We start from the raw sequence: 24,354 nt of genomic DNA, 5'->3' as shown, positions 1-24,354 counted from the left end.
TAAACAATCCAAATTAATTCTTTGAGTGTTACAAAAAACTTAATCAGGTTAAAATACAGTTTCACTAAAAAATTGAAACAAGATTCAATACTATTTAGCGCAACAGCTTTTCCATGGAGCCCCATTTACATTATCCTTATACGTGTCAACCTCGTCTAATTCTAAAAAAATGAACTAAATTCTAATGTACATTAAAATTAAGCACAGCAACTGTCTAAAGTACGGTTAACATTAAGTTAAAGTTGGAAAAACTTTGCTCGATGGAAACCCCAAATTTTACTTCATGAAATGTTACAACATTCGTAATGTCTTTAAGTGGGTTAGAATCCTGGTGCTACGTACAATGGGCTGTAAGGAGCTATTTACAGTCAATTAGACAATCAAACATTGAAGGACACCAGGGAAGGTAACCCATGCTTTATACAATGACTAAAAACTTCCCGATTTTTACTTCTTATTATAAGTAAATATCCATAATCTGTAACACCCCGGTCGTGTCTCAACACAGGAGAACCGATACTCTGATGCTCTCCCTCTGTCACGGAATACTTTCAAACAGGCTGGTACAGTTAGTTCTGAAGAATTCGAAAGCTTATGCCCAACATATGAGATAATCACTTGCTCCATCCAATAGACAGTGCTACAGCAATGCCTAACTAATGAGCGGTAATAATACTTCTATGTATTATTTTATATACTTCGAAAATTCAGACTGGCTCATTCGATCGGATATTAAATGCTCGGGTATTTTTTTAAGAATTGAAAGTCATTTAAGGGGAGCAGTCCCCCTCCATTTAACTTGTATCTCCCTCAAAGGAACCTGACCAAAATTTGAGATAACCATTTCTTTGCAAAATAGCTAAAATGTCCAGTAAATAAGAATATGGGGATTAAAAAAAAAATCTCCCCTTGTCCTTAGGACATCACTATGTATAAATCATATATAATTATAGTATTGTGGAGGGGGGAGGAGAGAATCGTGTTCGATCCCGTAACCCTGAAGAAACTAGTTGTATTCGGAGTATTATCTAATGGATGGCCTTGGGTATCATGTGAAAAGTCTTAGGCCATTTTGAAGATGCTCTTGAAGCGACCAAATGACGATATGAACTTACAACTACTACTGCTACTACAGCGAATACTAATATTGCTACTAAGATAACCACTACTTTGATGTCGGCCACTACAGCCACTAATACTAAAACTACTGCTACGACTACGACTGCTGTGACTAAAAATGTTGCTAAAACCAGTATTGACTTCAAAAATGTATGACTGTGACTACTTGTAACTGCAACTACTTCTAACAACGACTACTTGTGACTGTGCGTGATTGTGATTGTTACTGTGGCAGTAACTATTTTTAACTACGAATAAATGTGACTGCTCTTGCTTGCAACTGCAATCACTGCAACTACTAATAGCACCACTTCTACTATTATGACCACTCTGTTTGCAGTCACTACCACTCCTACCACAACTACTACTGCTAGTACCATTACTGCTACTGTGACAACTTGTAACTGTGACTGTGACATTTGGCAGTGGCAAACCTTTGCGGGTGCGATAAGTTGCGACTAGGGTTTTGACTATTAGTGACTATACATACTTGTGACTATCATTAACTGTGACTGAAATAATATTTGACTGCTACTGGAACTCCAACTACTAGTGACTGCGACTCTTTGTGACTCCGAATACTTGCCAGTGCAAACACAAGTGAAACTACTTCAGTAGCTAAAAATACTACGACCATTATCCCTACTGCTACTATTAATACTGCTGAAATTGCTACTGCTAGTACTATAACTGCCAGTTCTACTGTCATAAAATCCCTTAAAGATACTGCTACTACTACATTTGTATATTCAACAGCCTGCAAATACTTGAGACAACGACTACTAGTGACTGCACCAATTTGCAACTTCTACTAATTCTGAATAAAATCTTTCTTCTACTAATTCTGAATTTCCCTTGAATCTTTCTTTATGACAGCCTCCCGTCCCATTGGGGGGGTAATCTGCTTCTAATTTGGTCTTTGAAGGCTAACCCAACAAGGAAAATTTTGGGAAATCTGTCATCCTTCCTCCATAGAACTTCTCCTAGCTAATTCAGCCTTATTCTCATTCCAGGGTTAGAAAGAAGGACTGACTTATATTTTTCTGGCAGCGTATTTTTTTTTAGATATACACAACCAGTTTTATACCCAATGCGATCCGCAGGCAATTTTCCTGAAAACCATCTAGCAAACCTTCTTCCGTTATTTGGAGGACCTGGGCTTCCCAACCATACTTGGCCGCTGTCATCGTTTTATCTTCCAATTTTTTAATCTTGGTGCGCTGACTTAACTTCATTTTCTTTCAAAAACTTTTAAATGCCAAAAAACACCATGGGTAACTAAGTAAGTGAAGCTATCCACTTGCTCAAACTTCTTGCTATCCAGTATCACCTCTTCACCTTTCACGTATTCCTAGTTCTAGCCCTAACTGCTGTAGATAAAATCTTAAGAGAGGAACAGATTTGTTTTGCAAAGAGGAGAGTATGAGTAGACCAAGATTTAACTTTTAGTTTTTCTTATATTGAACTTCTTTTATTAGTTTTTTTCATACAAATTTTAATATTTAAGCAGTGTCTGAATCATCAGACCCATTTGTTACTTACTTCTTTCCTTTGGTCCAATATTTGTCTGGAATGTCAGATAGTAAATTGAAGTAATTAACCTTATCTATATTTTTGCGGCTAAGGTGGAAAATGAGGCTAGTAGCTGGTTTATAATTGATTCAAAGAGTTAAGCAGGTTACATTTCATCCCAGTCTATACGCATCATTTTGAAAGACTTAGTTCTAACGACCATAACAAAGATTAATTGAGAGCACAGAGTCAAACGGCATGGTCGCTTAAACTTGTTCAGAGTTCAGGGTACAAGAACAGGTTTGAAAATTAATATTAAAAAGACCAAGTCACTTAGACTAGGAATATTAAAAGGTAAAGAGATGATGTTAGATAACGAAAAGATCAATGGAGTGTATAGCTTCATTTATTTGGTTACCATCAGAGGCAGTGTTACAGCATTACCTATAGTGAAGAGCATTACCTATAAGTCTTCAATATTTTATTACTTTTTTTAGAAGCACGTCGTATGGAAGAAGTAGTCGTATAAACTTTAGAGGAGGCTCTTTCACTTGAAAATTGGAAGCTCTTAGTGCTCTTTTTAAAAGTCAAAAGTGATATTGGGGGAAGGGGGGGGGGGTTAACCAGCCCTTCAAACCTCCTTTCCGCCAAACGCTCCTGATAAAAATTTTGAAAAAAGTCAGAAGGTCAAATTACCATACTCCTGGGTTCTGCAGCCCCTCCCCGCTCATTCCCTGAAGCAGTAGTTCTAAGCTATGCAAGTTGTTCATTCTTAAGATATTAGGTTCTTATGGAAGGGGCTGTCGTTTAAACTTCTGAGTGGCTCATTTAATTGAAAAACAGAGGGTCTGGTGCCTTTTTAAGAGTCGAAAGTCACCTCAAAGGGCAACCAGCCCCCTTTCCCACACAAGCCATTTTTTCTAAATACATCCAATCAAAATTTTAAGATAGCCGTTTTGTTGAAGTTAATCCAAAAGACAATTACGTATGCCTCCGGGGTTGCCCTCAGCTCTCAAGGCAAGGGCCTTAAGCAATGGAATTTCAATAAGGTTTGCAATTGATCGGGACAATAGCCTTTTGTTAACATATAGCCTACAGTTTTATTAAAGGTGTTGATAATAATAGCTTCGGACGAGGCTCATTGAAGTTGAAACCAAAAGTTCTAGGTCTCTTTTTAAGATGCAAAAGTACTCGGAGTCCAAAGAGTCAAGGGTCAAAAGTGCCAGCCCCCATGCGTTTTTTTTTTCCTGATGCTTCCGATCAAATTTTTGCGGTAGCCGTTTCGAATGCCAAATGACTCTGCTTCCAGGTTAGATACCCCCCTTAGCCCCCAGGGCTAGGGCTTTAGATTATGTACGCTCTTCATTGTTAATATATAAGGCTTTTACAGAAGGGGTGATCGTAAAAACTATAGAAGAGGCTCATCTGATTGGAAATAAGAAATTCTGGTTCCCTTTCTAAGTGTAAAAAGTGATCAGGAAGCGACCATCCTCCCCTTAGAACCCAAATCTTCAAACATATATGATCAAAGTTTTGAAAAAGCCATTTTTTTCATAAGGTTCAAATGGAAAATAACTGTACCTCTGGGGTTAACAAAACCTCCAGCATCCTTTGATAGTTATGAAAGTTTCCTCTTGTTAACATATAAGGTTTGTATGGAATAGGTTGTTGCAGAAACTTTAGAGGAAGCTCATTCAATTTAAAATTGAAAGTTCTATTTCTCTTATTCAGAGCACCGAGGGATCAAATTAAAAACAAACCTCCTCTATGTTGAGGTATGTTGTGGAAATATAGAATAGGGATTGGAGGGTGACCATCCCCTTCTGTTTCGTTCCCTTTTTAGGTCCCTCCTCTGCTCAACACAGATCTAAATTTTGGAATTGTAATTTTGTTCAAACTAGTCTAAAGTTCTAATAGCTGTTCCTCCAGGGATGTCACTATTCTATAGCCCCAGGGTAACAATAGTAAATTATATAATTTACCATTTATTTACATGTAGAATTTATCATTAAGAAAGGGGAAAATATTTGATTTTGGGTTTATCGAAAAAGGCTAACGAAATAAAGGTGAAACTTTGAACAACATTGATGGTCATGTTATACTAAATCAAAAGATAAGTGTCTCCTGTTTTATCAAACTGGAAGATCAGCAAAATTTTAGGATCAACTATTACTACTACCACTACTACTACTACCACTATTACTACTACTACTATTACTACTGCTACTACTACTACAAGAATAACTACTACTAATACTACTACTACTACTAATACTACTACTACTACTTCTACTAACAACTCACCGCAATGCCAAGCACCCTGAGGCCAACACAGCCACTTAAGCTCCTCCTCCATCCCAATCTATTCAAAGTCTGCCTCTTTACACACTCCCAGGAAGTTCCAATTTCCCTTAAATCTTTTTTAATAGCCTTTTCAATTTGCAATTGAATGAGCCCTTTTTGAAGATTTTCCAACAATACTTTCTATAAAAACCTTATATGCCCCCAGTGTTTAAATTACAACCCTTTCCCTGAGGGATGTGGGGGGACTGTCATCCTCAAAGACATAAGTTTTTGACCTTTAAACTACGTTGAACAAAATGGTTATCTCAAAATTTTGATTGGATGTGTTTGGGGAAAGGGTGGGCGTAAGAGTGGGGTTAGTTACCCTCCAATCACTTTTGACTATTAAAAAGGGCACTAGCCTTTTCAATTTCGAATCGAATGAGTCCTTTTTGAAGTTTCTACGACAACACTTTCTATAAGAATCTTGTATATCCCCAGGGCATAATTTACAACCCTTGCCCTAAGGGCTTTGGAGGAGTATTATCCTCATAGGTATAATTTCCAGATTTTTCAACTACGTTGAACGATATAGCTATCTCAAAATTTCTACTGGATGTGTTTGGGGAGTAGTAAGGCAATGCACAGTCCGGAACGTGATTGCGTAATATGCCTTACCAGGGGCCAGTGACCTATTACAATGAACCCTATATGGCTTGGCAGACATGTTATCTATTGTGATACTTATTTTTGTGTGTCAATCGATTAGAGAAACTTGGTGGTTAATCCAATATAATAACTTGATTAGTCGGTTTTTTAAAAAACTTGCCAAGCTATAATGTACTCAATTAAAAAAAAAAACCCGATATAATGTCCGTACACTGCATCCCAATTTTCATTATGTTTTAAGACATTGTTTATAGTACACCATATATTTTTAACTTTTGAAAAGAATGGATTTGTCAATTTTCAATGTGAGTACACTTTTCATTCTTTTATTTCCCAAAAAAAAAAATTAAAGAAAAACGTTTTACTAGTAAATTCAAATTTCAGAGGGACTTAGCCCCCCTCCCCTCCAACAATACAAAATCTTAAGAATATGACGAATATATTCGATAGAAACGTCAAAGCACGCTTTTTTATATTATGTAAATAAAATCTCTCCTCCAAAGGTATGTTTACAAGTTTTAATTGTTTTGAAAAAAATTTTTTTATCATTTGGAAAACAAGCTTTTTCCTAACATGATGTATTTTTCTGGTTTGAATGAAAAGCTTGCGTGTTACAAAGAGTGTGAGAGTTGTTTTTTTTTTTGGGGGGGGGGTTAAATTTCACTGGCTCTTGCTATAAACGGGGTTTGTCTAATTCCGATGTCACGGCGGATGACTTTGGGAATTAGCGTGGGAGGGGGCCTAGTTGCCCTCCATTTTTTTTTTTTTGGCTTACTTAAAAAGGACATTATAACTTTTAATTTCCGTTCGAATGAGCCTCCAAATAGGAGCTTTTAACTTCTATAGTAGGGTTCTCTGATGATGTGATTTTCATTAAAGTTCTATGAGTTTTAGAGGGTGTTTTCCCCCTTTTTAAAAAACAAGGCAAATTTTTCTCAGGCGCGTAACTTTTGACCGGTATAGCTAAACTTGATGAAACTGATATATTTGAAATCATCATCATAAGGATTCGCTCTTTACGCTAAAGTTTTTTATTGTTTAAAAAATAAAGTTTTGAGACAGGGTCAAACTTTAGCGTAAAGAGCGAGGCGTTGAGGAGGGGGGCAGTCCCTTTCATAACGGTAATAATTTCTGTTCGTTTAAGTTTTAATGTCGCTCCTTACTTTCAGTTTATAAAAAATATTTTTTTTTTACTTAATTCCTGATCGTTTTTTTAGCTAATGTAGCTTTTATTTGTATAAAAATTTTAATTTTCTTTTGCTAAATGGATCTCTTTACAAATTAACGTACGTAACTAACTTCTATATTCGTGTATTTTTCTTCTGGCAAAAAATACAAAGTTGCAGATTTTTGCAGATAAGAGCTTGAAACCTATGTAATAGAGTTTTCTGATACGCTGAATCTGACGGTGTGATTTTCATTAAAATTCATTCACTTGTAGGGGGTGTTTCCCCCTCTTTAAAAAAAAACAACAAAAGAATCGGGTAAATTTTTCTCAGGCTCGTAGCCTTTGATGAGTAATACTAAACTTAATAAAATTTATATATATTTAGAATCAGAATTAAAAGACCATTCTCTTTATAAATTTATTGACATAAAAATTCCGTTTTTAAGATTTTGGATTATTGTTGAACCGTGTCAAGTGTTTTTTTATTGTTTTTTTTTCTATTACGGATATTGTTATAATTGTATTAGGGGGAGGGTTATCCCCTTATTCGAAACCACACTCTTTAATTTAAAATTTTAAAAAAAAAAATTTTTATTCAAAACCCCCCTGAATCAGACAAGCTATTTAGATTTAGAATAGATAGCTCTTTTGAAAGCACTAAAAAAAAAAAATTGTAGCGTAAAGAGCGAGGTATTGACTTGGGAGAGAATCCCCTCACATACATTATAATTTATGTTCGTTTTTATTTAGCAGTATGAAATTAATAATAGGAGCACCTTAATGAGCAAAAAACAAGAGGAGGAGGAGGGCAAAACTTGACCTATTTATCATTTATACAAAAAAATGTAAAAAGGGGAGTTTTTTTTTTCATGCTAAATTTTGGCTTTTTTTCAAGTAATATTCCAATTTCATAAGAAACCAATCTTAAAAGAAAGCGAGACTTAGTGAGTCTGTAATAATGCAATACGAAAGGACCGAAAATATAAAAGATTATGGTCTAGGTATACATTAGCTGGTTCACACCGCAACCATCCAACCTATAGTGCCAGAGTCATATAACCACATTTTAAGCTCCGCGCACGCTAGAAGGAAGTTGAAAAGAGAATGGACTGCTTCTCATAATGCCTTAGCTCAGCATACTGAAGATCGTGAGCTTGACCCCCTTCATGTTTTGTCAAGGAGTTCAGATGGAGAAGCCCAGTCAGAATTTTTCAGTATATGTATAATTTTTTCTTTCCCTATTTTCAAATATAAGGTAAATTTTCTCAGGCACATAACTTTTGATGAGTAAAACTTAAATTTGTTTCTAAACTATTATAAAATAGTTCTATTTCTTTTTCTTTCATTAACCAAATTAGTAATATGTAATGGAATGCTTATAACACTGAAATAGCTCATCATACATTTATAAAAAACCTTACCATGTAACTTCTCGCTTCTAGCCTAGACGTTTTGTAATGCAATAATCCAATATTCCTTTAAACAAACTAACTATATGAAAACATACAATTCGCTATTTCACAGTTGACAATCATTCATAAACTGGCCCATGTTTTGCAGTAAGCTTTTGCGCACATCCGGTGCTTATCAAATCTCCCATCGTTACATCTGAATTTTAATCCGATCGATAGATATAATTTGAATTTTAATTGGGGTTCTTGTAACAGAACTTGTATTTCCGATAAGATATATTAACACATAGGAAGAAGGTTTTTAATAATCTCCAATTATGTCTTCACAGCGTTGTCAAGAAATATTATTTGAAGAAAACTCATTTCATTGAAACACTTAGGTGTTTTAGAGAAAGAATTTGAGGGTGTTCTATTTGAACATTGTTGTGAAATCCGCTATCCCAATTCGAAAGGGCTTCGATCCTCTTACCTCAAGGGGAGCTCCTGGTTCCCAACGGTCCTCCCAGGGGGGAGCTCTAAAAAGGACCATCCAACATTTTAATTGCACTTTATTTGTTGATATGGATGGAGTAAAAAAAAGTTCTTCTCTCTTACAATCATTTATTTAGCCCAGGTCAACTATGTCCATAACTTCAAACAAAACCGTTGCCAAAAGAAAGAGGAAAATTCGGATTGTTGAGAGAGTTATATCACCAACCGCCGACGTATGGGATTCGTGTCCATTATCCGAAGCTGAGGAGCAAGTGTTCATACAGCATAGCGCGTCAGTTGAACGATAGTCAAATTTCATTGAGAGTTATATTGAGGAGGGTCAAGCACTAGAATTGGACCCATATTTTGCATTTTTATTCTAAAAATTTTTGGAATAAAACCATTAGTTTTTTTTTTATCATTCTCTTGTTCTAACTTACCCTCTAAGAATAAGACTAAATTTTCCTGACTAAAACAATATATATTTTTTAACATGTTCAGTTATTATAATGAAAGACATATTGAAATATAAATTTTTTTTCTTCTTCTTTTAATTTTTCAGGTGGTGGTGGTGGTGGGACATTGACTATGAGAAATTGACACAGGTTATTAACTTTATAAGAATAGTGGTTATTTTACATAAAAAATAAAACTTTTTTTTTCTACAGATTAAAGATATAGCACCACCACCGACACCGTTGACTGATGAACCAAGTGTATTTACAGGACCAATTCTGTCACCACCAACGGAGTTCAGCGATCAACCTACACTAGTTCTAGAGGATATGGAGTGGCATAGGGGGTTCCTTAATGATGTTTTTGGGGAAATGGCTAGCCTAGATGACTTAAGCTGTGATATTGACATGCTTGAGGATCCGGAGTTGACAGATAGCTTTATGCGTGAACATTTAGGTGATGCTACTAGTGCATCTGAACCGGGTCCACATAATGAAATTCCATCACAGGACAATACAAGCTGGATTGCCCAGTAGTCCCTGGACACCTTTGAATAAATAAGAGGGGACTACTTCGAGCAACATCCATCAACAGTGACTGAACAGACTGTAAGTGGTGGTGTTAGTAAAGCGTCTCTATTTCCCGCCAATAAAAAGGTTAATTATCTATTTTGAATAAGTAATAATACAGAACTTTAACCCTACTGTCCGGATTTTTTTCTCTCCTGTTTTGCCGTGCATCACACGGTGTTGTGAAATAACGTTGTCATTGAACTCGTCAATTCTCTAGAATCACTGTGTATCATAAAACAATCTCTCGCAATTCTGTAACCAAATCGTTATCATCGTCGAGCACTTTTTGACCAACCACTATGAGGGTGTGGGGTTGGGGTTAGTTTAAAAGCATAAATGGCACTAAAAACATTTTTTTTAAATGAAAATGTAGGTGAGATTTATTCGAAATACTTGCACATAGAGATGTTGGCAATTCGTCCGAATTTATCAAAGGTTGGGGAGTTTTTTCTAAATTGGGCCATGCTGAGTCAAAGTACGTGGGAGAAGCGCACCGAGGGGGGGCGTAGGTCTGTTGCGTTGTGTATAGACTGTCTAACTGTTAATATATTTAGGTTTAAAAATAATTTTATTGTAAGAGGTGGAGCGGGAAATATTGGATTAAAATATCATTCAAATTTAGAGGGGTATAAGGGGATACAACAAATATATTTTGATACGAGGCTGCAGTGTTTCAAGTATGCATTTTTAATTTCAGCATACAGACCACTTCAAATAGCTCCATCTAAGAAAAAGTTGGATAAAATGGCAGTTAATGGTAGGGAGGGTTCAAAGGTCCCAAAAGTAGATTTTAATTGTTTAAATGGTCGATTTCCCGTGACACTAAAAGGAATAGATATTTTTGATCGGGCTAATGCACATTTAAAGATTGGTGTCACGGTGTTACAGTATGAACCGGAATTTGAAGAGGGTCAGCGTTCCGATAAGAAGAGTGTATTATTTCCAGTGCGGGCTCCTTCAATTGGATCAGTAGAAAATTGGGTGTGGCTTCTATACACCCCACCCACAGACTCCGATTCAATTGGTCATTTCAATCCGATTATGGATACTAGTAGGGTTCTAAGTGAGGGTAAACATCGACGGGGTGTATGCTATTACTGTCCAACATGCCTCTCGAGATTTCGCTCTGATTTAAAGTTAAAACATCACATGAAACACTGTAAACGTCATGGATACCAGGCTGTGGAGACGGTAAGCAGAGATAGAGCGATCTTACGTTTTAAAAATTTTCAAAACACGCTCCTACAGAGCAATAAGATCGCTTTGGACTGCGAGGCTAAGCTGACAGACGTGTGCGATCCGTCAAATTCAAATCATGTTAAAATACATGAAGCCATAGGGGTCTCTTACGCTCACGCGCAGCAAGATTGCAATAAGACCATGGAAGTGCTGGATGTAGTGGAGATGTTTAGTGACGGTGAAGACTACATGCGCTCGTAAATGGTCTGTCTAGTCTTAAGAGTGAACGGTGATATTTTATCCCTTCGCTACACAAACTAGCTTCCACTCATATGACCTTACGACATAGTGACTGTTAAAAATCGTAAAATGTGCTGATTTTGAAAAGGGGAATTTGATGAGGGTTTTGGAACTGGGGGGTGGAATACAATGATCGATCCTGATTATTTGTGGTAGGAACTTACAACGGGAGTGAGTAACTTTAGAGGGGTAGCACACCAGTCATGCAATTTAAACGTTAGACAACAATATTTCGTACCTGTTTTTATACACAATTCCAATTACGACTTAAAATTTGTTCTTCCAGCGTTGGCCCGCATTGCCAAGGGTGGAGTTGTAGATGACGCATGGATAGATGGCTCTTTTTCATATAATATCATACCCAAATCATCGGAGAAGCTACTGCTGCTAGAATTCATGTGGAAAACAGTTGACAAGGGTAACACGTGCCTGAATAAAATCCGTCTTTTAGACTCTTTCAGCTTCTTCCCCAAATCTCTAAGTCAATTGATTCAGGTGCAGAAAAGTGACAATTTTAATAGCTTCCCCCTCCTCAAACAGCGCTTCCCCGATGATGAAACGTATGATTTATTAACGTGTAAGGGTATATATCCATATGATTATTACAACTCTGGCTCGAGGTTAGATGAGGTGTCACTACCGCCCATTGAAGCTTTTTACAATTATCTTACGGAGAGTGAGTGCACCACTAGCGACTACGAATTTGCTAAGAGGGTTTGGGCAAAGGGCGGATGTAAAAATGGGTGGGATTACTGTAAACTTTACTTGGCCAGTGACGTACTCACTCTTCTGGATATTGTGTGCAAAAATACGGATAAAATCTATGGGGAATTTGGGTTGGATTTAGGTTATTATTTTTCCACTCCCCATTTGGTGATGGACTTGATACTTAAAATCAGCAAAGAAGAGATAGGTCTGATCGCCGATGTGGATCAGCATCTGTTTGTAGAGAGATCAAAGAGGGGTGGGTATGTTTTTCACGGGGATCGTATCATGAAAACTGATCCGAGTAGACAGCACACCGATGAAAAGTCGGACGCAGTTTTTTTGGATATGAATTCACTTTACCCATCGGCAATGTCTCACTACTGTTTGCCGTGTGGCAATTATAAATGGCTTAACAATCCGTGTGCTTCGAATTTCCCGACATTGCCAGTGTTGAGGAGAATGGGGCATAGGGATGGTTTTTTGAAATTGACGGTGAAATACCCATTGAACTCCATGACGCGGTAAAAGACTTTGTTTTTCCGTGCATAAATAGACAGGTGGGTAGGGACTCTCTGAGCCCCTACAATTTATCCTTAGTAGAGGACGGGAGTATGCACTGGGTACCTTCAAAACAAAAACTAATTGCCGATCTCAACCCGAAACAGAATATCGTTGTTCATCACGTGCTATTGAAATGGATGGTGGACAATGGTTTCAAGATCACAAAGATTCATAGAGCCCTCCAATTTGATCAAAAGCCTTAAATGAAAACGTTTATTGACGCCTTTGTCAGTAAGCATTCACAAGCGAAAATAAAGGTTGAAAAAGAAGTCTTTAAACTCATTTTGAACTCAGCTCTCGGTAAAATGTGCAAGAGCGTACGACACAGAAGTCGATGTGACATTGTAACCAACCCCAAAGATTGTGCTCGAATCATTGCGGATCCAAACTTCACATCGTTCACAATCATAGACTCTAATATGGTGCTCCTACATCGCAAGAAAAGAAACATTGTATTAAATAAAAATATTGCAGGCGGAAGTTAAATAACTGAAATATCCAAGAAACTCATGTTGTCATTTTATTATAATTTATGCAAGGTACAGTGGCCGATTGAGGGACAAGTTCAAGTGTATTACGGGGACACTGATTCACTCCTGTTAAAAGTCAAAACTGAAAATCTATTGAATGATTTGCAGAATGGCGATTACATTAGCTTAAGAATGGACTACAATAAATGGGATGAATCCCTTTACCCAGAGCTAGTGAAACGCCAGGCCCCAAATCAATTGTTAATGCTAAAATCTAAAACGGGTAGTGATTTGATATCCAGTGGTGTGTTTCCTGGACCGAAGGTATACTGTGTGGAAACGCACGGCAAGGATATCAAACAAGTTTGCAAGGGGGTACCTACACACTTTGTAAAAAATAATTTCGACATGAGTGTGTATAGAACATGTGTGGAACGTAGTTTAGTGCCAAGGGCGAAAGTCATGGCTATTCGCTATTTACAATTTAAAAACTACAAAGTTAGAGTCGACAAAGACACCCTGTCTACCATATCAGACAAAGTCTATGTAATTGAGGATGGTGTTACGTTACTAACACACGGTATTTATTTAATTTCATCTCTTTTTTATTGTACATATTAAATAAAACAACTCTGTCTAGAAAAATTAACTTAAATTCCCCCCCTAAAAAAAAGTATAAATTGGGTTGGAGGGTTTTTTGGGTAATTTTTTTTTTTTTAATTCTTTTTTTTTCTCACAAACAATCAATTTAGAATGTGTTTGTGTGTGTGCAAGGCAGTTCAATTTCCAGTATTTAATGTCAGCCCCGGCCCGGGCCCCCCGCCGTGGGCCCCTGGCCCCCGGGGCGTCCCGGCCCCCGGCCCCCGCCGGGCCCGCCCCCGGGGGGAGGGGGGGACCCAAAAATTTAAAATTTATTAAATAGAAGTGTATCATGTTATTTCACAAGTGTGCACATTAATCCAATAAATGTTGTACTTTTTTTATAAATAAAAAAAAAGTGTATTTATTTAAGTGTTTTTTTTTCTAGTGGTTATGTAAATGTTTTATTTTTTAATTGTAAATAAATTAAAAAAAAAGTGTATTTTTTTTTATTCATGTTTAATGTGCCTTTTTCAATGTTGTATTTTTTTTTTAAAAGTATTGTTACCTTTTTTATGTATTTAATAAAATAAAATATTATTCTTCTTCTTCTTCTAATTATTATTATTGAACGGAGTAGTAGTAGTAGGGACATTATTTATTCATTAGACAGCTCTACAGTTAGTTGTCCAGGTGAACTGTTGAAGGGAACGTGTATCAATTTAAAACACCATTCAGATCGTTTCTGTGTGGGCCGTCAATGTCGTGCAAAACAACACTCTTAACTAAAATAATTAAAAATTGCCATAAAATGTTTGTGGAAAAGCCGAAAAAAATCTACTATTGTTATAGTATTTGGTAGGAGTCATATGATAAAATAAATGCAATTGCTGCCACGACGGGGTTGGTGCAGATACAATTCATACAGGGACTTGATGTTTTCAACATTATTGAACAAAACTCATGGTTGATCATTGACGATCTGGCTGAATCTATTGAACAATGGTCCCAGGAAATGCTACAATTGTTCTTCGTTTGCTCTCATCATGAACAGATTTCCGTTACTCTGGTTCTACACAATCTCTTTCATCAGAGCAAATGTATGCGAACACTTGCATTGAACTGCATCAACTATATCATCTACAGAGTTTTTCGTGATTCTAGCTCGCTAATAACTCTCAATAAACAAATCTATCCAGGAGCCCCCAAATTTCTGCTCTCAGCATACAATCAGGCAACTAATAAACCCTACGGCTACATCCTATTGGATCTTAATCAAAATACACCCGAGGATCTGCGTGTAGTCACAGATATTTTTGACAATGAAATTACAGTATATCTCCCTGTGAACACTAAAAAGACCTATTAGTTGCTATGATGACACTGAAGAAACTACATGAAAATAGACATTTGTTTTCAGTTCTAAGCACTTCAAAACCTCCGCTCAGGAAAGCAATACTCAAAGACGGTATTTACAACGATTTCATTAATCTAATATCCGAACTTTGTTTAAATTTGACCGAGGGTAATGTTCAAGTGCCGGAAGTAGTTAAGCAACAGGCAAAGCACCATCGTTCCATTGTACGTACATGGGCCTCTAAGAAAAAGGAAAGAATTTCAGAAGGAAACGACTTCTTCAGGTGGGCGGTAGTTTTTTCACACTTTTACTGCCAATAATTGCAGGACTTCTAAACAGTTTTCTCTAAAGAGAGAGAATGGCAAAACCCTATAAATTGACTCCAATAGAACTCGCTCTCTCACCCGTCGAACACTTTGAGAACAATCTGAGTAAATTCCCTGACAATGAAAATATCGAGGATGATAAAAAACTGCTTTTAGTTCAAGACGCACTTCGCCGAGTGGACAAACACAAGTCCTATCGGTCGAAGCCCACTGCTGCTGCTGCTGCTGCTGATCCCAAAAAAGAACCATCGCCTCAGGATGCTGCTGCTGCTGGAACACAGTTAAAGAAGGAGGATTTGGATTCAATTTTATCGAAAATTGTAAATCTACTGCCCAACTAATATCGTTAACAAATTAAACGACTCCTAGCCTATCTCTTGGAAAGTGGTCAAGATCACATTCAAGTTGAGAGCAATGGGACAGGGATTATAATTCAGGACAATAGACATAATCTAATTGATTTAATCTATGATATGGCTACAAATCGTAAATGACTATTATCATTTGACACTCATCTATACAACTTTATAAATACATTAAACTTCCCCAAAAGTCTTATTGCCAATAGACAAATTCTAAAAAAATTAAATGAACATGCATCATCGTCATCATCAACAATCTTCTATCCATTTAATAAAAAGGAATCTTAAATTTCATTTAGTTCAGGATTATATTTAATTAAGTGTCTTTCTAATATGATTAAGTTATTTGTTTGGATTTTTGTTCTATGTGAATGTGGGCCTCTCGGCTATCTTTTAGCATGAATTTATATTTAATAATATTGATCTCTCTTTTTTTATATATATATTTATATTTATATTTGGATCCTGGGCTAGCTGCTACTTTCATATTATTGTTGTATTATTGTATCTTTGCCGTCGTAATTATCTTTGTATTGTAGCGTAAAATTTTTTATTGTATCTTTGTCTAGGCCTAGTTTTTCGAGCTTGTCTCCCCATGGGCCTATGTCAATTATATACATGTATATGTTAATAATAAAATGATTGAACTTGAACTTGAACAACAAGAACATTGACATAATTAAAAAATTAACTTGAAGAAGAATTTAAAACAATTTCAGAACATACCAGCACAACACTGAGAGCTGAACAAAAACCAAAACGCAACAAGTCAACGTCACCATCATCATCACCACCACCAACGGCCAGTACACACAAGGGTAGCAGACATTATACAAAGTATTTACGTTGAAAGTGGTTGAAGTTATGAAAGATGTTTATGAAAATATTGGTGATGCGGGGAGTTTAAGTTCCCCCACCACTCTTTCCAAAGTCACTGGTGTTCACACTAAAAGTGTACAAGACTATCTACAAAATGAATCAAGTTACACTCTGCATAGAAATCATAGACTTCGTGCCAATCAATATCGAAAAACTAAAGCCTTTTACCCATTGCATATAATGCAAGCAGATCTACTGACTCTATATGAGCTTCAAAGACGTCACAATACACCGTACAAGTACGTTCTACTTGCAATCAGTGTTTTTAGTTGTTATTCATATATATTTCCATTGCGATCAAAGAGTGGAGCTGAAGTTACTCAGGCCATAGAAGTCTGTCTTCACCGGAGCACAAATAAAAAAATTCCAATGAGACGCGGTAGTAACTGAGTCAACCCCCAGGTATCAAAAGTACCAGAAAAATATAGGATACATCTCTAACATAGCCCCATTTCGCTAGAGACCGAAAGGGTCAGACGATTGTTCAAAACTATACGAACTCCAACACCAAGATGTTTTACATTTAAAAATACATCGAATTTTATTCATGATCTAGATAAAATCATGTTGATTTATAATCAAAGAGCTCATCGATCATTGTCCAACTCTACGCCAACGGAAGTTCATAATTCTGATCATGATACAATTGACACCTGTATTAAGCAGTATTCAAATGAATAGTCGGCTGTCAAGAAGAAGAAAAATAAATTCAAGGTTGGTGATACTGTTCTAATTAATAGAACAACTAATGTTTTCGAAAAAGGAAATTATTTGTGGTCCACAGAACTTTTTAAAGTGTCAAAAATCATAGACAATAAGCACATAACTTATCAACTGCTTGATAACAAAGATGGAGAGATTCACGGTTGTTTATATGACTATGAACTACAAAAAGCCAAAAATGCTAGTGAAATATATCAAATTTAAAAGACATTAAAGACACGTACTCGCAGAGGTAAGAAACAGTTACTTGTTCGGTGGCTAGGATACAACTCTGATTTTGATTCTTGGATCGGTGTTGAAAATATTGACAATGCCCAATGATTTCTATGTGACTTTCATGTCCAATGTTTCCGATCCTCTCTACAATGAGTTGAATACGACAAGTGATTTTTGGACAAAACTCTCCCCTGCCATCAAATTTGACGGTGCATATGAAGTGGCTCTTGTCGACTGTATTCTCAAAAATACCTATGTCATCCTGAGAAAGGATCGTGTGTATGATATAAAATTTATACCATTCGATTGGACTATGAAAGGGGTGAACTATGTCGACTATGAGTGGGTTGAAGAACTTAAATCTAGTGACTATCCACATGTCATATTGAAATATATTGAATATGATAATATGAGGGATTTGTGTCATGCAATCAATAGAACAATCTCATATCGTCGGAATGGTATATTCCATTTTAATTATTAATTGGAACATGATAGGATTTACATTACCTCACCTCTAGACACTGAAATAATTATTCTCAATGATAATCTGACATATGTTCTTGGCTTTAAACAGAATATGATCAGTGGGAAAAATGCTGACACCATTTACGGGATGAATCAAGTTATTTTTGCTGATTATCCACCTGGTTTTGCCTCGGACTCTTGCATATTTCTCTATGCATCCTTTGTGGAAACATCGAGAGTCGGTAATTCAAATGTCCCCCTCCTACGTGTTCTTGAACGAAAAACAACTCATGAACTTGTTCATCACTATAATATAAAGCATCTTCAGTATGTTCTTGTAAATACTTCGTATTTGGAACTCTGTCAGTTAACACTAAGAAGTGAATTGGGTGAACTTCTAGCAATAACAAAAGGCTTGGCAGTGATTACATGTCATTTTCGACCCAGGGTCAACGACAGCACAATCACCTAAAATGAACGATACGAGAATTCCATTTGTCTGTCCCGATATCGATTGTTATGTTTGTGCTTTGTGTCCACGTCAAATAGGCAATGGATTGGACTACTACAAGGGGCGTACTACAATGTCTGGCTATGGTCTTGGTAGCTGGTTTGCTAGGCTATTTCGTTCTGCACTACCCCTTGCCAGAAAATATCTTGTACCTGCTGCATCAAATTTTGCTGCCTCCACACTAAAGGACTGGGGGTTGGGCAAGAATTTCAAGGAGAGTGCTAAGGAAAATATTAGATCTTCAGCAAGAGCCGTTGGTGAGCAACTAAAATCTCGACAAAATGGGGAGGGATTGAAAAGGATGCGTTCGCGTCATTCACTCATCAGTCTCCACCCAGGTAGGAAGCAATGGACATCAACAAATACTTTGAGGACTAAAACAAGGAACACCAATAAGCAGAAGAAGAAGAAAAAGAAAAAGATTGTTAGATCAAAGAAGGATTTCTTCTCTTAAGATGACTTATCTCCCCCACAAGGAATCATATCTATCAATCAATTCCTCATTGAATCTATTCAATGTAGAAAATGTTGATGTCAGTTTCAAGTATGGTTACTATGAACAATTTCACCCCCAAAAACTCCACTCGGACAATATTAACGTCCAAATATTTTCCAATGAAGACTATTTTATTGACTTGTCATCAATATTTATTGATTTAAATATTGTGGTGAAGAAAAAGTCAGATAATACAACTCCAAATGCAGGCGATGGTCTCTCCTATGAAAACTGTATTCTACACAACCTATTTAAACCAATTAATCTATTTATTAATGGAACATTGGTGAGCACTAGCAATAATTTATCAAACTATGCAAGCTACATACAATTTATGATGATGACACCAAAGGCTTACAAGGAGTTGAGAGGAAAATCATTAGGCTATGAATATCGGCCAGGTGTTGATACTGACGGTGAGTTGACTACTGCAGTGACCCAGGAGTAACATTTAGTTGGAAAATTAAATCATGAGATATTCAATATATCCCAATGGCTACCCCCCAATGTTAAGATTGACATAAAGTTACATATGGCCCCATCAAATTTAATTTTGAGAAAAACACTTCCTGCAGCACCCGATGCAAATGTTATTATCACATCGGCAATTCTCCACGTCCGAAAACAACAGGTTATGAGCTCTAATGCATTGGCAGTGGAAAAGCTAAGAGCCAATGGCAACAACATTAAACTTCTCGTTCCCCATACGATCACCAATCAACGTCACATTGTCACTGGCTCTCATAGCTATTGCGATTAATCATACATCAATGGAGAAATCTCTTAAACATTGGCTTTGGGCTTCGTGAAGAGTGGGAGTGCCGTTGGATCCTGGACTAAATCCCCCCACGATTTTCATTTTTTCAGTCTATCTTGCCTTGTGTGCAAAGTGACTGGTATTCCACTGTACACTCTATCATTTGACAACAAATCCTATAGAACTCTGTACGAGTTGACCATGCAATCTCTAGATCATGATTCTCAACTATTTGAAAATGGAATAACCAATTCAATGTTTTCAAAAAATCATGGGGTTATTGGTTTGGATTTGTCTGGCACACAGGATATGACCATAGTACGAACAGGGAATGTACGTTTAGAGTGTACATTTGCCAATGCTCTGACCGAGAGTATCACGTTAATATCACTGAGTCAAATTGAAACTTATTGGGATGTCACCCCTGACGGCATTGGTCTACTAAACCTAGCACCATGAACAGAAACCAAATCATCAACGTATTTAGTATGGATCCATACATGTCCCGGTACAAGTCCTATTGCATACCTTCGGACTTCATTGAAAAAATTCCAAGTGTTAACAACACCCTAATCATTGTTAATAGCAGTCCATCGACTTTGAAGACCGGTCATTGGCTATGCATCTTTCAAAGAGCGAAGGATATTTAATTTTTTGATCCTTTTTGCCTATCGTATAAATTCTACGCTCCATACATAAGTAGCTTTATTGAAAGCAGGGGGAAACCATTGATCAAAATCAAAGAAGTGTACAGGATTTAGCAACTAAGACATGTGGTTTTCATGCACTACTCTTTTTTATGTTCAGATGTCGTGGCTACACCTACAAGCAGTTCTCGACAGCTACGTTGACCTACCTCAATTGAATGACTTTCTAGTGGAGAATATACTTACAAGTTGATTTAATATTTATTTTAGTGCCGTAAGAATAAAATGTTCTAAAGATGTATGTGAAATTGTTTATTAATAAAAAAAATTATATACATGATAAAACGATTTTTCTACTCTTTAGATTTCATCCACTACTAGGTATTTGTCGACAACAACTAGTGCAGGTAGATTATCTTAATTCAAAGTGTACTGATCCGTATGTACCGAAATGTCAGGGTCACATTTTCTACAGTAGAGTGTGACTGAGCTCGTGTAATATCTCTTTATAGGGTAAAAGACGCTATTTTAATGAATTCTATGTAATTAGCCTGTTTGAATCGTTATATTTGAAGAAATTTCACGAATTATGCTCGCAAGTACTGAACCACATTCTGTCACAGACAAAAAAAAATCACTGGGCTTATAATCATAACAACAACTGTCTTCACAATGATGACGTAGAAACCATATTCTTTTGTTGTTCCAGCAGTTGAATCGTTGACCCGGTTCCTCCTCTCAGAACAATCTAAAACCACGACGATACCAATCTCGTAGCAATAAACTAAAATCACGGTTAGGATTCTTTCCAATCATACCGGGATATGTACTCTCCCACTGATTACATTTATCATAATGACAATTGGAGCATAGGTGGCCTCTAGGATGAGAGTCACACACCTCTTCAAGACAGGAATTACAACCTTTAATTTGTACAGCATATCCTCTATGCATTTTACACGGTTTGAAGAATCTACACTTTTCATCATACTCCTCAATCATTGTGTAATTCTCACATGATGATGACCAGCTGCCCAGTTAGTGCATACATAACGGACATGTAAGGAACATTTTGTCATGTGTTGACACTCTCACTACCACAATGAAACTGAGCTAGCAACAACAAAATTGTCTGAGAGAGAGAGAGAGGAGTAAATCTCCTTGAGCACCATCTTTCTCATGAAAATAGTCCTAAATTTCATAACTAATGTTTAAAAGCATATCCACAATATCATTTTGCCGTGTCGTGATCAATATATCAATAAATTGTGTAAATGCATTTGTACCACGATGTAGAAGCTTCATACAATAATCTAATGATGAAGAATCAGTTTTCATTATATCAACAAGCAGCACTCTAGAAAACTTCGTTCTTTGAGCATAAAACTCTAGAAAATCAACATCTAAAATCAAACGTTTTTACATATAAACTGCATTAACCATGATTTATTCTTTTTCGAATCAATCCATTTTTTTTAGAGTCTTAACTCTCTCAGAACCAACTTCAGACTAATCAGAATTTCTTTTTGTACTCTAGAAAATATACGCTAGTCTACTATAGAAAGAAAGAAAAATATCATTGATTTAGAAACATTTTTATTGAACAAAATTAAAAAAATAATAATAATATTCGCTGATACCTTTTGTTCTCATCAATATATTTCGATAGGACATCTAATGCTGACCGAAGTTTATCTATATGGAGAATATTCACTTTTCTATCAAAACATAGTTGGTCCTCCTGCTTAAACTTGCTTAATGATATCACATATCTCGCATATATAATTTCCCATTCAAGGCATAGTCTACAGCCAGTGGTTATTTCCACAGCTACATTGGGTACTCGTATATCGTTGCTGCTGCTACTGTCAGTTCCATCGTTAATCTCTTAAAATGTAAATTCAACTATTATTTTTTTTCTCCACTAATAACCTGTAAACTCAAGTATTTTCTCACTTAATTCAAATATCCAACTAATGAGAGATATAATGAAACTTACATAATTTGTCTAAATCATACAGCCAAACAAGTAAATGTGACCGCCACTCTCTCTAACCGACTGACCTCCAAGAAATGGGTGTTACCTCAGAAAACCCGTCTGGTAAGGTAAGTATCGTTCATTGTAATAGGTGACTGACCTTGGCAAGGCATATTACGCAATGACGTTCCGGACTGTGCATTGCCGTACTACTTTGGGGAAAGGATGGGGTTGAGAGGGGGGCTAGTTATCCTCCTATCACTTTCGACTATTAAAAAGGGCACTAACCCTTTCGATCTTCCAATCAATGAGCCCTTTTTTAAGTTTATACGACAAAGCATTCTATAAAAACCTTACATCCCCACAGGGCATTACTAACAACCCTTGCCCAGATTTTTTTTTGGGGGGGGGGGGGGCTGTCATCCTCACCCACACAATTTCTAGAACTGTCAGCTACGTTGAACAAAATGGCTATCTGAAAATTTTGATTGGATGTGATTGGAGAAATGGTGGGCGTGAGAGCGGAATTAATTGCCGTCCATGAAAAAATGCTCAAAAGAATTATAGAAGTCCCATAGCTTTTCCCATCACTTTCGACTGTTAAAAATGGCACTAGCCCTTTCAATTTCCAATTGAATGTTTCCGTTTAAAAGTTTCTATAATGTATTACAGGTAAATTACTTGGTAAAAAAAAATGTTTTCCTAATTTAGTAACTGAGATAAATGAACACTTGAACGAGGTCTAGACCTTATTGATCCATCCAATCACCTATCCTCACCGACACAATTTCTAGAACTTTCAGCTACGTTGAACAAAATGGTTATCTGAAAATTTTGATTGGATGTGATTGGGAAAATGGTGGGAGTGAGAGGGGAATTAATTGCCGTCCACGAAAAAATGCTCAAAGAATGATAGAATTCCCAGAACTTTTCCCATCACTTTCCACTGTTAAAAATGGCACTAGCCCTTTCAATTTCCAATTGAATGTTTCCTTTTTGAATTTTCTATAATGTATTACAGGTAAATTACTTGGTAATAAACAAAAAAAAAATGTTTTCCTAATTTAGTAACTGAGATAAATGAACACTTGAACAAGGTCCAGACCTTATTGATCCATCCAATCACCAGGGACTAAACAGTATATCCAACCCGATAATCCGAAAATAAAGTCCAAAATAGAGCAAAATCAGCACTAATAAGTATAAGTCATTGTCCTAAAACCAAGTCATAGCACCTTAAATCTACAACATTTTAATATTCCCAAGTAATCACCACATATCAGGTTTCCTCAGATGAAAACTCATTGCATATTTAGGTTTCGGTGCTTAAATTTCATTACCCAGGCAAAATGAGCGCGCCATGCCATAGAATATGGCATACCCCTATGTAGTGACACCCGTGGAATGCCTATGAACAAAAACAAAATACCCAAAATATTAAAATATACCCAAGAAAAATTTTTTCCAAGCTTTCTTAACCAACATTCACCTAGCACTAAATCAAACTAAACACATCCCAACTCTGAAAGAATATCCTTCAGCCAGTATAACTCCCCTTATTTGCATAACACTAACAGTCAACCAAAACCTCTTCACTTTCGCTCAATTTCTACGAATTAATTTCCAAATATCCTACGTTATTCTTTACCTGCATGTGTCGCAACAAACCCTAAACTCCAAAATTATACAGGGAAGAGAAAAAAGTATTCGTCCAATAGGTTACCTCAAAATATCCTTTAAAATATCTTGATAATTTTTATTATACTTATTTAAAAGTTGATTATATTAAAAACAAAGCTTTTTAAATTGCCAAGCAAGTCTATTGGCGGAAAAACCTCTTACGATTAGCTTATTGCTAAGTATTTGACAACTACTTTTAAAATCGACGTAATTGGTAAAAATACTTGCATATCTAAAAAGTTGGGAAAAATACGATGAATATGTTATATTCGAATGTATGTTACTTTTAGGAAATGGGAAATTAACTATTTCAAAATTAACTTTAAACTATTAAAAAGGGTACAAGCCCTTTCTAATTTCCAATCGAATGAGCCCTTTTTGAAGTTTCCACGACAATTATTTCGATACAAAGTGTCCTGGTCTAAAAGAAAAACCTAAAATAATACTTTGTGCGAATATCGTTCTTTACTTAGGCAGCGCTATTGCGCTGCCTAT

At 36.3% G+C, this 24,354-nt stretch overlaps 1 protein-coding gene across 1 annotated transcript in view; it reads left to right on the top strand.

Moving 5' to 3' along the window:
* Window positions 1–24,354, top strand: part of LOC148955610 (uncharacterized) — a 104,112-nt gene that overhangs the window by 14,770 nt on the left and 64,988 nt on the right. The window lies entirely within an intron of this gene.

Source organism: Artemia sp. Qi Xiang Cuo, chromosome 2 (assembly GCF_049724085.1).
Source record: "Artemia sp. Qi Xiang Cuo chromosome 2, ASM4972408v1, whole genome shotgun sequence".
Classification (NCBI taxonomy): Eukaryota; Metazoa; Arthropoda; class Branchiopoda; order Anostraca; family Artemiidae; genus Artemia; species Artemia sp. Qi Xiang Cuo.
This window is presented reverse-complemented; position numbering and strand designations above follow the sequence as displayed.